The sequence below is a fragment of the Amblyomma maculatum genome, chromosome 6 (genome assembly GCF_055883805.1).
Source record: "Amblyomma maculatum isolate TAMU_Amacu chromosome 6, ASM5588380v1, whole genome shotgun sequence".
Taxonomy (NCBI): Eukaryota; Metazoa; Arthropoda; class Arachnida; order Ixodida; family Ixodidae; genus Amblyomma; species Amblyomma maculatum.
In genome coordinates, this window is record NC_139349.1 from 127574314 (window position 1) to 127589494 (window position 15181).

The 15181-nt window shown below is 50.8% G+C and overlaps 1 pseudogene; it reads right to left on the reverse strand.

Annotated features, from left to right (window-relative positions):
• Nucleotides 1–15181, reverse strand: part of LOC146186725 (uncharacterized) — a 93572-nt pseudogene that overhangs the window by 68019 nt on the left and 10372 nt on the right.

Sequence of the window (15181 nt, forward strand, 5' to 3'; positions counted from 1 at the left end):
ACACTCGTATCCAAATGCCTAACGAAACCGTCGCGGCGTATATCGAAGACATGACGCGCCTGTTTAAGCGTGCGGATCTTACGATGTCCGAGGACAAAAAGCTGCGCTACCTCATGCGTGGCGTCAAAGAGCAACTTTTCGCTGGCCTGGTGCGCATCCCGCCAAAAACTGTTGCAGAATTCTTTGCGGAAACATCCACTATAGAGAAAGTGCTTCAGCAGCGAGCTTCGGCACAGGATCACACCATCCACGCCGCCTCCGTCTCTGCTGAGTTCCCATCGCATAGCATGGACACATCGGCGCTACGGGAGCTCATACGTTCCGTTGTGCGCGACGAACTTCGACTGATGTATGGCACACCTCAACCAGCTCCTTCCTCCATTGCCAGCGTTGTCCGCGACGAGGTGCAGCAAGCTCTCCGGCCTCCATTTCCAATCGGTGAACCTCGCCCTGCTCCTCCTCTTACACCACCTCAGTGTCACCGCCCTACATACTCCCAGGTGCTGCAATACTCTCCGCCCTCGTCGCCGTCCCCGATTCCTCCGAACGTAGTTGGGCCGAAAACAGCAGCCCCCGTGATCCAGTACGTCACAGATTCTCGACCGCCTACACGGAAAGCATACGAGTGGCGTACCCCCACCGACGGCCGTTATGCTTTCACTGCGGCGTAACTGGGTCATGTCTATCGGCGCTGTCCCTACCGTCGACTAGGTCTCGAAGGGTTTTCCGCTGATTCTCCGCGGCCTCGCTACGGCGAACGGCCTCGAGCCGTTGAAGATTTCGTCAATGATCAGCCCGGATCGTTCCGTCGCGTCTGCGACCATCTAGACCACCGTCACCCAGGTCTCGCCCGTCGCCATCTGCTACGAGTTCCTCATGGGCAGCTCCGGGCCGCTCGCCCAGTCCCCAGAAGGAAAACTGAAACCAGCGACCTTCGGGGGTAGGCTCGCTGGACATCGCGGCGCGGGAGACCCTCCATTGATGCGGACACGGAAAGACTACGCATTGACATTGGAAAAGACCACGGTTACCGATCATAACGCCACCTTGACGCCACCACGACGCACCTGCAACCACGACGAATTGCCGGTGGAACCGACCACGAAACGACGCACCCGCAACGACGACGAATTGCCGGTGGAACAAATGACGCAACCACGCAACCGCAACGACGACGAATTGCCGGTGGGACATATGACGCAACAACGCACCCGCAACGACGACGAACTGCCGGTGGAACGGACGCTGCAACAACGCACCTGCCACGACGACGAAGCGCAGGTGAAGTAGACCGCGTACACCGACGCAGAGCACTCAAAGACTCAGAAGCCTGACATTCGCGAGCAGATTTCGTTGGACATACCCGTAGTACTGAATGGTCGCCATGTTCGAGCTCTGTTGGATACTGGCGCTGATGATTCTATTTTGAGCAGCCAGCTTGCCGCAGTTCTCAAGAAGGTTTTGACTCCGTGGGCTGGCACAAACGTTCGCACCGCGGGTGGTCATCTGATTACTCCTCTGATCATGTGCACGGCCAGATTTCAAATTCAAGAATCAACATTTGTGGTAAGCTGCCTTGTTCTGAAAAGCTGTTCGCGCGACCTGATTCTGGGCGTAGATTTTCTTCGTGAATATGGCGCAATTATTGACCTCCGGAATTCTAAGGTCTCGTTTTCTACTGAGAAAGCAGTGGCCCTCAGCGGTGCAAAGCGAACACTCAATGTGCCTCGAGTTTATGAGGACAGTGTCACTTCTCCACCCCGAACCAGTACCTTCGTTAATGTCAAATGCAATGCCCTTAACGATGGTGACGCAAAAGCCGAAACTAACGTATCGTTGCTGTTGACACAAGGAGTCTGCGTGGCCCGCAGTTTGATACATCTTCACCGTGGTCTGTCCAAGGTACTTGTTACAAATTTTTCGCACGAGTATCGGCACCTTTTTCGTGACACTTCCGTAGCTTTCGCCGAACGCATCTCTGATGTCTCCGAGTGCTTGTCCACAGAAACCATGCCACCGCCCACATCCCTCGACAATCTCGATGTCAGCTCAGAGCTATCGGTCAGCCAGCGGGACCAGCTGTTTTCATTGTTACTCGAATTCAGTGTTTTGCATCGTCGTCAAAAGTGAATCAAACTCCCATCGCCAAGCACCAGATCGTGACGTTCGATAATGTGCGCCCAATCCGCCAGCACCCCTACCGCGTCTCTTCGACCGAGCGCGAAGTTATTAGGTCACAAGTTAAGGAAATGCTCGAAGATGAGGTTATCCAGCCTTCCAATAGCCCGTGGTCCTCCCCGGTCGTTCTAGTTAACAAGAAAGACGGCACGTTACGTTTTTGCGTCAATTACCGCAAACTGAACGCCGTAACCAAGAAGGATGTCTACCCCTTGCCGCGGATTGACGACTCTCTCGACCGCCTTCGGCGTGCAAAGAATTTTTCGTCCATCGATCTAAAAAGTGGCTACTGGCAGATTGAGGTCGATGAGCGAGATCGTGAGAAGACGGCCTTCATCACACCCGACGGCCTTTTCGAATTTAAAGTTCTACCTTTCGGCCTGTGTTCCGCGCCGGCCACATTTCAGCGGATGATGGACACTGTCCTCGCCGGCCTTAAATGGCAATGTTGTCTAGTCTACCTAGATGACGTGGTGGTCTTCGCAGAATCATTTGCACAACATCTTCAGCGCCTACGGTCAGTACTCGAAGCCCTTCGATCCGCTAATTTGACACTTAAGCCACAGAAATGCCACTTCGGCTACCGAGAGCCTAAATTTCTCGGCCATGTCGTCAGCGCCGCCGGCGTGAAGCCCGACCCTGACAAGATTGCTGCTGTTGCGAAATTTCCGATTCCACGTGACAAGAAAGCTGTTCGCCGATTTCTCGGCTTGTGCAGTTACTACCGGCGTTTTATCGATACCTTCGCTGATCTCGCTGAACCGCTGTCTCAACTCACCCGGGGCGACACCCCTTTTGTTTGGACTCACGAACAAGAAGCTGCTTTTGCCGAGCTGCGTCTCCGTCTCCAATCGCCGCCTGTTCTAGCCCATTTCGATGAGCAGGGGGAGACAGAAATACACACCGACGGCAGTAACATTGGCCTTGGGGCGGTTCTCGTGCAACGTCAAGAGGGTGTTGAAAGAGTCATCGCCTATGCCAGCCGTACTTTATCCCGCGCCGAGACGAACTATTCAACTACTGAAAAGGAATGCCTCGCCATTATTTGGGCTGCTGCGAAATTTCGCCCCTACCGTTATGGTCGCCCATTTAAAGTGGTCACTGACCACCATTCTTTGTGTTGGCTGGCCAACCTGCGTGACCCATGCGGCCGCCCGGCGCGACGGAGCCTTCGCCTACAGGAGTTCGATCTCACTATTGTTTATAGGTCCGGACATAAGCATGAAGATACTGACACGCTCTCCCGCGCGCCTGTCGAGCGCGCTTCACCAGACACGGATGACGCTGGCAGTTTCCTCGGAGCTGTTGATGCTTCAGATATGTCACATCAGCAGCATGCCGATCCAGATTTACGAGCACTGATTGATTATTTAGAAGGTCAGCCAGCCACCATACCTAGGTGCTTTTCTCGGAGCCTCTCAACTTTCTGCCTGAGAGGTGGTGTGCTTTATAAGCAGAACTCTAGATCCGAGTCAAGAACCTACCTCCTCGTGGTACCCACAGCTCTGAGTGAGGAAATCTTTCCGCGTGCCACGATGAACTAACATCTGGCCACTTGGGCTATTCTCGCACACTTGCTAGGATACGACAGACATTCTGCTGGCCCAACCTTGCCACTGTTGTTAAGCGCTATGTCAAGCGCTGTCAGCAATGTCAGCGTCGGAAGGTTCCGCAATCAAAACCTGCGGCCTCTTCATGCCCATAATACCACCACGAGCACCATTTGATCAAGTCGGCATGGACCTTCTCGGTCCTTTCCCTCGGTTCTCTGGTGGCAACCGTTGGATAATCATCGCCACAGAATATCTGACTCGTTATGCCGAGACCAAAGCGTTACCTAGTGGTACAGCGTCTGAAGTTGTCCATTTCTTTGTACACCAGATCATACTACGGCACGGTGCTCCTACCTGTATTATTACTGATAGAGCGACTGCCTTTACTTCAAAAATGATGGCCGAAGTCTTTCATCTCAGCGGTACGGCGCATCGAAAAGCTACTGCTTACCATCCGCAGACCAATGGGCTGACGGAAAGGCTTAATAAGCCCATCGCGGATATGCTGGCGATGTACGTCGACGCCCAGCACAAGACGTGGGATGCGATCGTACCATATGTGACGTTCGCATACAATACGGCAGTCCAAGAGACTACACGTTTCACGCCGTTTCGCCTCGTTTACGGCAGGGAGGTTCGGACGATGCTGGACGCAATGCTCTCTTGCCATACAGATACCGAACTTTGTTCTGACGCCGAGCAGTTTGCCCAAGATGCTGAGCAAGCACGCCAACTAGCACGCGTCCACATCACCAAGCAACAGGACAGGGATTCACGCCGGTAAAACCTCCGCCACAGACAAGCTTCCTACAACACCGGGGACCAGGTGTGGGTGTGGACTCCTGTTTGACGCCGCGGCCTTTCAGACAAGCTAGTTTGCCGCTACTTCGGACCGTATAAAATCGTGCGACGCATCAGTAACGTCAATTACGAGGTGCTCCCGGATGGATCAGAGCACACAGGCCGTCGGCTACCTCGACCAGAGACAGTTCATGTCTTGCGATTGAAGCCGTACTTTGCACGGTGACTGACAAACTACATCTAGAAACTTTTTTTTGAGGGGGGAGGTTGCTTTTGTACGCTTGTGTGCACGTGTAACTGTGTGCGTTACGCTTAAGAAGGGAGGAATGCCAGGGGGCGCTTGGAGTGAAAAACGACGTTGAAGTGAATCGGCTCCGGACTCGCAGGACGTACCTAAACCTTGGACCGTGTAATTCTACCTGTACCGGCTCTGTTAACCTAGCCCCAATCGCCAACACTGTGACAATATCTCTTTGAAGCGGCAGAAGTGCCATTTTAGAGAGAGAGAGAAAACCTTTATTCCACGTAGGAATTCAGGGAGCGCAGGCCACTGGGTCACCACGCGACCCCACTAAAATTGAAGTGTTTATGTCCCTCATGATCATAACACTGGCAGCCCGGCCGGTGGCGATGGTCAGCACGGCCGGGTCCTCCGAACGCAGTAGGGTCTCCGAGTCCTCCCAAGTCATTTGCTCTAGGCCCCGCGGGGGAGGGTCCGCAGGGCAGAGGGAGAGGATGTGGAGGGAAGAGGCAAATGGTTCAATCGGGAGTGTTGAAGGAGGGATGGTAGTGGGAAAGGGTAAGGGGTGAAGGAAGAGTCTGTGTTTGCAGTCTGCAGCATAGTGTTGCGTGTTTATTGCCTAGGGAGAGGTGGGGGGAGGGGGTAGAGCTGGCGCGAGGCTCTGTAGGCCTGCGTCAGCTCGCTGAACGAGTGCATGAGCTCCATTTGCGAAAGTCGCCGACGCCGAGCGTAGCGCGCCGGCATGTCAAGCGAAAGGAACGAAAGTTTTTCCTGCCGGTCGTAATTCAGGGGCTCGCACGTTATAATCCAAAAAACGTAAAGAATGCTTAGAAACATTGTTCTTGGGCCGGTTGGGATGCGGACCATTTAAGAGATCCGAAAGCGAATAAAATATGCTTCAAATGTTGGCGTAGTTATGGCGGGAAGCAAGGTTTTGTCGCCCCCGCTGCCGACCTAGTGTGCAGAAAAAACGGTGAGAATCATGTATATATGCTCACGTGGCGTGCTTTGTAGGTTAACATAAAAGAAAAGCTCACAATATATAAGTAATTCCGTCATAGGCTGTAGCGACTCCTTTTGCGATCGGCAGCCACAGCTCGCCATTGCGATAGGCTGGATATCGGTGCTTGCTGGTGGCGTCCGTTTCATGCTCGATTTCGATCTAGGTCGCCGAGCAAGATTTTCACCGTTAGGATTTTGCAACGAAAGTTGACTCCTTTCAGGTAGGCAAGCAGCCGCAGCTCTCATGTCATCCACAGCTGCTCGGACCCCGTCGTGAAGCGACGAGGAAGCGATAATGCACCAGTCTTGGTAGGAAGCAGAAATGAAAACATGAGACGCAGCATACGCGCTTCCGGCTAGATCTCCCGACATCGGCGAACAAATATCGTTGCTCCATAGAGTGACCCGGGACTCAGACTTGATCCCAAACTGCCATTCGAACAGGGAGCGCTCCCATTCTGCCATTGAAATATAGCTGCCCCAAACGGAGCAGAGAAACATGATCCGGATCTGCCATTGGAATTAAACATTAGTCGACTTGACCCCATTTCACGAAGGAAGGCGAGGCCCTGGCGTGACGCAACGAAACTTGTTCTTGTACTTCCTACATCCTCGTGCACCTCACTGAAAGCCACATAACAGTATTTCGCAAAACTGCTTCCAGGGTATGAGTTCCCTGTATATGCGGTTTGGTTTGTGGTTTGTAGGATTTAACGTCCCAAAGCAACTCAGGCTATGAAAGACGCCTTAGTGGAGGACTCCGGAAATTTCGACCACCTGGGGTTCTTTAAGGTGCACTGACATCGCACAGCACACGGGCGCCTTGCTTTTCGCCTGCATCAAAAAGCTGCCGTCGAGGCCGGGATTCCATCCCTGAACCCCACTTCGCTGTTTGTATATCTGCATCGACCGCCTGTGACATTTGCACGTGCTGTGAAGTGAGCGAGTATCCGACGTGCATAGCGCTTCTGCTGAAACGTGTCAGTGCAGCATGAGCTTTTTTTGCTGAAGTGCTTTCTGTGCATGCTTCCCCGTTTGTGCCGGCATATGTGTTCCGTGAAAAGTAGTGCGTGTCCAGGACATTTACGGCATGTGGCGTTGCACGAGTGTCGTTAAGTGTGCGCGTGGTGTTCTAAATAACTCAGACTACAAGTGAAACCTCGCTGTACTATGACATCATAACCCTACATTCCCACCCTACCTCTCTTTTACTTTCTCTTCCCTCCCTCCCCAGTGTGTCGTTGCAGGAAGGGGTTACTTTACCGCCGGCCGACCTCTCCACCTTTCTTCTCAATGAATTTCTCTCTTACCTCACTCCATCGACTGACCAATTACCACAACAGAATGTTCGTCGTTTCCTTTTTCTTTTTCATGTAAACTACTTTTCTTTTGCAAGTTGTTTTCGTATGTGTTCATGGTAACGCACCACAACCCAACATATGAGACATTCTGCGCCACCCACCGTTACATCAAACCACCATCAGTTATAAGTACATCGGTTCATGGAATGAATTCACAGGACTTGTGTGCGTTATCACTAAGGATTCCGTGTCACAGAAAATTTAGTGTGAGATCATTGGCTGGTGAACGAAAAATGAGTGCGGAAAATCATACAGCAGCGTCAAATATTCAGACTGATCCTAAAGTTCTCAACATGTTCTGTAACGAAAGGGCGATAATTTAGCGGAAATGAAAACTGCGCCAACACTGAGCGAGGTGGAAGTCGAACCCGCAATATTCGCTTTGAGACAGATACCCGCTCATAAGTGGCGCAGGCTGATTGGTTCTAATTGATTATAGGTAGACCGACTGAATGCGCGATGCGAACAATGCAGTCGCGCTCTGATTTTAGCAAGCAGTGCATAATCAGGCTCAACCATATTTAAATAATCCCCCACGGGGTTAGCCGTGAAGATAGATTGGATCGTGGCGAGGACATGCTTCATAGCGTGCACAGTCAGAAACAGATGAAACGCGATAAAGCTGCCGCTACTACTATCGATGAATTCTATCATTCATACAGCTTAAGGTAAAAATGACAAAATGCATTCAGAAACCTCTCTTAACCAGCACCACATATAGGCTCTTGAATGCTTGCATCATGCGCTTCGAGCATTGCGTTTTGTTCATTAAACCTTGTATGTGACGCTTGTCATATCCGTCTTTACTTTAGACTCAGGACCTATGGAATGACTTGAAGAATCAAGGGCCACAAACATATGAAGCGCTGTGCGAAATAATTAACTATACAGGTTTACAGAGCAACCAAATACTTGTTTCCTGTACCTAAAAGCGAATGGTAGCGATCGTCATATAATTCGCGATGATGCGCCGATATGGTTTCAAGTACTTTAATATAGCGACATAATAAATGACAAGTCGCTTCTTATTGCGAGGGGAACTCACAGTACGCTCTCGGCCGTATAACATGCCGAGATGGGACGAGTACATAAAATCTCCAGCGCGTTTGTCATAGCTTTCGAAGATTTTCCCAACGAAAACCAGTTGTCGAAGTTACCCCGCACTTCTGTCACAGTGCATTCACAGGGCAAATCGATCATGCAAATATGCAAACGCCGTGGCGAAACGAAGTCTAACATGGTAACCATTTCTGCTGGCTGGTGCGAATATAAAATTCTGAACCTGCGAATCACACAGAAACACAAGAAAAGAAATGTACGGAACCGCGCTCGACTACTACCTGAAGTTTAGTCGAAGAAACAGCAGGTCAAAGAACCAAATGACACTTGCGTATCAAACGCTCTCACGACGACAAGGACCAAGTCAACACTGATTGCGAGGACGCTGCGATTGGCGGGATGTACCGAAATCGGCATCCTTGTTACTGCAGAGAATGTGAACACTGTGTACCGAAATTGGAAAAGAGAGAGAAAGACGCGCCCCGCCGGGATGGTGCAGTGGTAAGACGCCCGACCACTGTGCCAGACACCCGGGTTCGATCCCCACCACGGCGGCTGCATTTCGATGGAGGCGAAACGAAGTGGCATCCGTGCGCTGTGCAATGTCAGCGCACGTTAAAGATCCCCAGGTGGTCAAAATACTCGTAGCCCTCCACTACGGCACCTCTTTCTCTCTTTCCACTTTACCTCCCTCCTTCATCCCTTCCCTTACGGCGCGGCTCAGGTGTCCACAGATCAAGTGTGACAGATACTGCGCCTGTCTCTTCCTGTACACCAACTAAAAAAAAAGACGCGCTGGCAACATCCGTCGTCCACCCCCTAAGCGGTGGCGGGTGCAATGACGGCCTATCAAAGGTACAAATTCGGTAAGAGGCTAGCCCCACCGCAAGGGCCTGCTACTGGCTCTGTAGCTTAGCCAATATATATAAATAGTTGGTTCACAGGAAGGGAAAGGCGCAGTATCTGTCACACTTGTGTCTGTGGACACCTGAACCGCGCCGTAGTGGAGGGGGAAGGTGGGAGTTAAAGTGGAAAGAGAGACAGAGGAGCCGTAGTGGAAGGGCTACGGAGTAATTTCGACCACCTGGGGATCTTTAACGTGAGCCACCTGATTGGTTTTAGGAAGGGAAAGACGCGGTGTCTTACTTGTTTTCTGTGGACACCTCAACCACACCGCAATGGAAGGGAGGAAGGTGGGAGTGAAAGTAAAAAAAGTGAGAGAGGAGCCGTAGTGGAGAGCTACGGAGTAATTTCGACCACCTGGGGATCTTTAACGTGCGCTGACATCGCACAGCACACGGACGCCACTTCGTTTCGCCTGCATCGAAACGCAGCCGCCGAGGTCGGGTTCGAACGCTGGTACTCCGGCACAGTAGTCGGGCGTCTCACCACTGCACCACCCCGGCGGGGCACCTGTTACCTCCGCTGCCTCGTATTAACAGAAGAGAGAGAGTAGAGAAGAAAAAGAAAATGGCTGAGGCTTAGCTTAGTTAAGCCTGGTCAGATGCGAAGCATATTGATTGCTAAACTCGGCTTTCCATGGTTACACTTCGCTAAACTTTTCTTTCCTTGACTACACATGCTTTTACACGGTTTAAACTTGGAATGCACAATGTTTTCCCATCGCATAAAACTAGTTAATAGCATGACTCGTTCATCTCTAATCTAACTGTGTTACCGACACGCACAACGAACATGTCGTCCCCCAGGCCAACGATACTATGTAGAGGCTTAGCCAGGTACACATGCAAGAGTTTACCAGACGTTTCGTTAACACAACACAATACCAACGACCGGGACCGGGGCTCCACACACTAGTTATGTGTGGAGCTCGAGACGTCAGCGTATCACGTGGTGTGACCTCACCATACCGCTTGGACCGCACGGCGTGCAACCGCAGCCGACGGCGCGAGCCGGTCCCCCGTCTCTCCTCTGTCGTGACGTCAGCGTATCATGTGGTGTGACGTCACCATACCACGTGATCTGCACGGCGTGCAACCGCAGCCGACGGCGCGAGCTGGACCCCCGTCTCTCCTCTGTTGTGACGTCAGCGTATCACGTGGTGTTACGTAGTATTCCACATTCTTTGCACGGCGTGTAACCGTCACGAAGGGCTGTGGTTTACCTCTAGCAATATGCTTCGCATAAAAGGGAGATGAAGACGCGCGCCGGAATAGCTGTCGTCCACCCCCCTAAGCGGTGGTCGGTGCAATGACGGCCTATAACAGATAAAAATTCGGTGGAAGGCTAGCCACCGCCGCAAGCGGCGTTGACCTACCAGTCCGAGCAGCGTAGGGCCAGGAACAGCCACCATTCACCACTTTTATCCATGATGCCTACTCCATATTGTTCTTGTATCGTATAGCACAAAACGCTTTTACGCCTTACAAGATTTTAACTAATCCCAAGCACACAACCAGATACCCGCCTGCACAATCTCAATAATATAACTTGCATTATTTTCATGCATTCCACAAAGCTGTTGTCACCCTTTTGGCATAAGAGGCAACAGCTCTGGGTGTATATCGTTAGCTATAGACAGCAGACTAAAATAATTTTTAAAGAAACCCTGTCATATTAAAGATAAAGAAGATTGGATACATACATACATACATACATACATACATACATACATACATACATACATACATACATACATACATACATACATACATACATACATACATACATACATACATACATACATACATACATACATACATGCATGCATGCATACATACATACATACATACATACATACATACATACATACATACATACATACATACATACATACATACATAATTACTCACAAAACAAAGCACTATACAAAACACTATAGGTTACATAGCCCCGCCGGGGTGGTGCAGTGGTAAGACGCCCTACTACTGTGCCGGAGTACCTGGGTTGGAACCCGACCTCAGCGGCTCCGTTTCGATGGAGGCGAAACGAAGAGGCGTCCATTTGCTGTGCGATATCAGCGCACGTTAAAGATCCCGAGGTGGTCGAAATTACTCCGCAGCCCTCCACTACGACTCCTCTTTCTCTCTATCCACTATCACTCCCCTCTTCCCCGTTCCCTTACGGCGCGGTTGCGGTGTCCACAGAAAACAAGTGATACAGTTACCGCGCCTTTCCCTTTCTATCAATAAATCATAGGTTACATATGCATAATAAACTAAATATAAGAAGCGCGTGTGCCAGCGCCGCAAAAACCGCGTCTCGCCGTGAGTTTCTGTCCAGACAGATACTTCCAGACGACGAGGCGCAGCCTCTGCAAGGCTGGGTACATTGCTCGGGCGGGAGTTCGGCGCGCCTCAGCGAGGCACCTGCGACGCCACAACACAAAGAGAACCACACTGAACACAAGGTGTTCAGAAGGGGTACACTGGCGCCTGACGCTGGGGTTCATGCGGACGTTAAACATCCTACATGAGAGCCGCCACATTGTTCTCACAACTAAACATTCGAAAAAAACATGCGTGAGGCTCTCGAGAGCACACGAAGCAGACGGCAATATTGAGTGTCATAAAGGGCAAGGTGTTCAGAAGGGGTACACTGGCGCCTGACGCCGGTGTTCATGCGGACGTTAAACATCCTACATGCCAGCCGCCACATTGTTCTCACAACTAAACATTCGAAAAAAACATGCGTGAGGCTCTCGAGAGCACACGAAGAAGACGGCAATATTGAGTGTCAGACGCCGGGGTTCATGCGGACGTTAAACATCCTACATGCCAGCCGCCACATTGTTCCCACAACTAAACATTCGAAAAAAACATGCGTGAGGCTCTCGAGAGCACACGAAGCAGACGGCAATATTGAGTGTCATAAAGGGCAGTTTTTGTTCATAATAGTGCCTCTACCTCATGCCGCAAAACGCTGTTAAGCTTTCCAAGCAAGGTTTTCGCTAATGCCGCGCATGCAACAAGATACCCATCTGCACAAAGTCGGAATCATATAAATTACATTTTTTTCATGGAGTCCACACAGCTGTTATCAGCGTGCTGGCGTGAAACGCAGCTGCCGCTGGTGTACATTATCAAGTTTAGGCAGCAGACTAAACGAATTATTATGAAACCCTGTCACATTAACACAAGGCAAATGGAAATAATTGCAATAAAGTGTAGTTATGGCTTGAGGAAGGAAAAGAAAATGCACGGGCCTGCTACTGGCTCTGTAGCTGAGCCACCTCCGCTGCCTCGTGCAGACAGAAGAGAAAATAGAGAAAATTGGCAGTGGCTTAGCTTGGTTAAGCCTGGTAATTGCGAAAGCAATAGCTATGTCTAAGCCTCGGTTCAGCTGTGGGTGTAGCTGGTTGTGGTGCTTGTGGTTATGCTTATGGTTATGCAGTGATTCACTCTGGCTACGGCATATGGTTCAACTATTGTTTATTGCGGGGTGCTACCTGGTTATTCTATCTATAACTAGTAGCGAGGCAAGGAGTGCCGTGGCTGCAACGATATACTTGGTTGTGGGTAAGGTTAAGGCAGAATGTACAACTGTCGCTCCGGCACCGGCTGCAAAGGCATTCTTTACGCCATCAGAAATGAAAGCATCCCTAGAGACTGCGTTGGTTCCACCTGCCGCTAGGCCATCTCCTATAGTATCCAACGCTGCGCCCCCGGCAGTAGCTGCGGTAGGAACGAGAGTTAGGCCGCGGTTGGTACCTACCGCCTCGCGAGTCGGGGGCCCTGTTTTATGCGAAGCATATTAACATAGGTTTCGGGCCTCCGCGCACGCCCGGCGGTGGCCACCATTGACCTTGAAGTAGGGTCACGTGACATGACGTCACGTGATGACGTCACACCGGCTGCAGATGGGGCCTCATATCGCGCAGTCGGTCGCCTCCCGGCGGTGGCCACCATTAACCTCGAAGTGAGATCACATGATGTGACGTCACGTGATGACGTCACACCGGCTGCAGATGGGGCCTCAAGGGTAATGGTAGCGGATTTAACGTGGTGCATGAGGGTTTCTGCCCAATCGTCTATATTTTCAATATTTTCGTCCAGGTTTGCAGATTCCCTAATTTGTCTGAATTTTTTCTATTCGAATGCGCTGATGATCTTTTCTCGTCTTACTTTGACTCCCCGTGTAAGCTTTATTTCGAGGACGTAATGATCGCTTCCAAAGTTGAGCTCTGTGTTTGTCACCCGTTAATAATTATGGGGGTATTATTAACGATGCGCCCTTAACGGTGCGCACACTCCCAGACACCCTTAGAGTGAGTGGGAGTAGCTGTTCCGGTCGCAAAGGAGATGCCCTCGACCTGCGTGGCAAGCTCAGCCAGAATTCAACTACCTTGTAGTGACAGAAGGGGGTGGTCGTTTGGTGCCCAGCGGTCGCCGGTTCAAACCAGAGAAAGGATCGGAGTCAGAAGTAACAAACAAAACACAATTTATGCACAGCAAGAGACGATACAAAGGAACACACAAGATCACTTGAAATGCACAGACGAGAGGTTCACAGAATAACAAACGCTAAGCATGCAACTACAGAATGATTCAATAACCCAGAGGCTTTACAACAGATGAAACACGAGAGAGTACACAAACAAACACCAAATTGTTCACCGGGCACTGTTGCAGTCCGACGCCTCAAGAGTCACGATGTGGCCGCCATGCGAGACGAGCGCCGCTCCCTTGAAAGTCCGTGGGCTTGCCAGCAGCGGGTGATCCCCGGGAGTCCAGTCGAAGCACAGGCGAGCACGTCGCAAAACACTTGACGAACTGACTGACTGACTGACTGACTCATCAAGCGGCGCGGTCCCTTTAAATAGGGCGCGCCGCGTCTGTTTGTTAGCACGCGTCAAAGCTAGCGCGCACACACACATAGCTTCGCTGGTTATAGCTCCCTCTTCTCCTCCCGTTGAGCCGCGCGTCGTCATTGGCCAGGTCTCATAGAAAGTTCTCGAAGGGCCTGGCACATTCCTGGCCGATGAACCACCGTCCTCCCCGGGCAATGGGAAAGACGGTGACGGCAACGCGTACAAAGCTACGCGCTCTCCCGCGCCGGGAAGGGGCTTTTCTCTCCATGCCTTCCACGCGACGCCGTGCGGGCCTCGCGCCGTACCGGCTTGATAAAAATGGGCGCCGATTTCGTGACACTGCCCCTCCCTTAAAGAATATTGTCCCACAATATTCACAACAACCACGAACATCGCGCGCACATGCATGCGCTCACAATTATATGGGGCAAATGTCCACATCACACACCTTGCACAAATTTCACAAACTGCAATAACACATTACAAAATTCACACATCAAGGCCATGAAATTCACAAACGTAGCAACACACTGTTCTCGGATATACATAGGAATCAACAACTCAGAAACGCACAGTTATTCAAATATGAAGCGCACAAACCTAAGGTATGCTTTCGCCTATATTTCCAAAAACGGCTTGTGGCTCTTCCTTCGAACAGGTGAGATCCTCTCAAACTACCTAGCGCGCCAGTTCTCTTTCTTACGAAGCACTGGTGCTTCTTTCTTAGCCGTGTCCTGGCTCTTTTTCTGGTTCTAATGATATTTCTCATCCGCGATTTTGTCTCGCTCCTCCCTCTACTCTTGAGTTCTGTTTTCCGATCGGAAGCTTGGCCAGAACTAACTCTACCTTGCTTAGCGGCGCTTCGAGCAGGCCGTCTCATTCTTTCTCGATCGGGGCTGCTCTCCATGCGCTTGCGCATCCAGTTGTTCAGCCGCTTCTTCCTTCTTTTTCTATGAGACATTTCCCTGTCACGCTCCTTTTGAGAACTTTGTTCTCCATCAATCCTTTTTATTTTCTTTCTTCTCTTTACGACCTTCAGTCGTATTTTCTTGAAGCAGGACTCATTTTCAAATAGAGACTCATTCTCCTCACTTTTAATTAATTCTTCTTCCTTAAATGTTTCCATGAATTCCTTCATTGCCGTGCAGTCTTCACTTTCTTCCATTTCTGAATCCTGAAGGTTAGGATCTGCACTGCCACCTTCATCCAAGCTTTC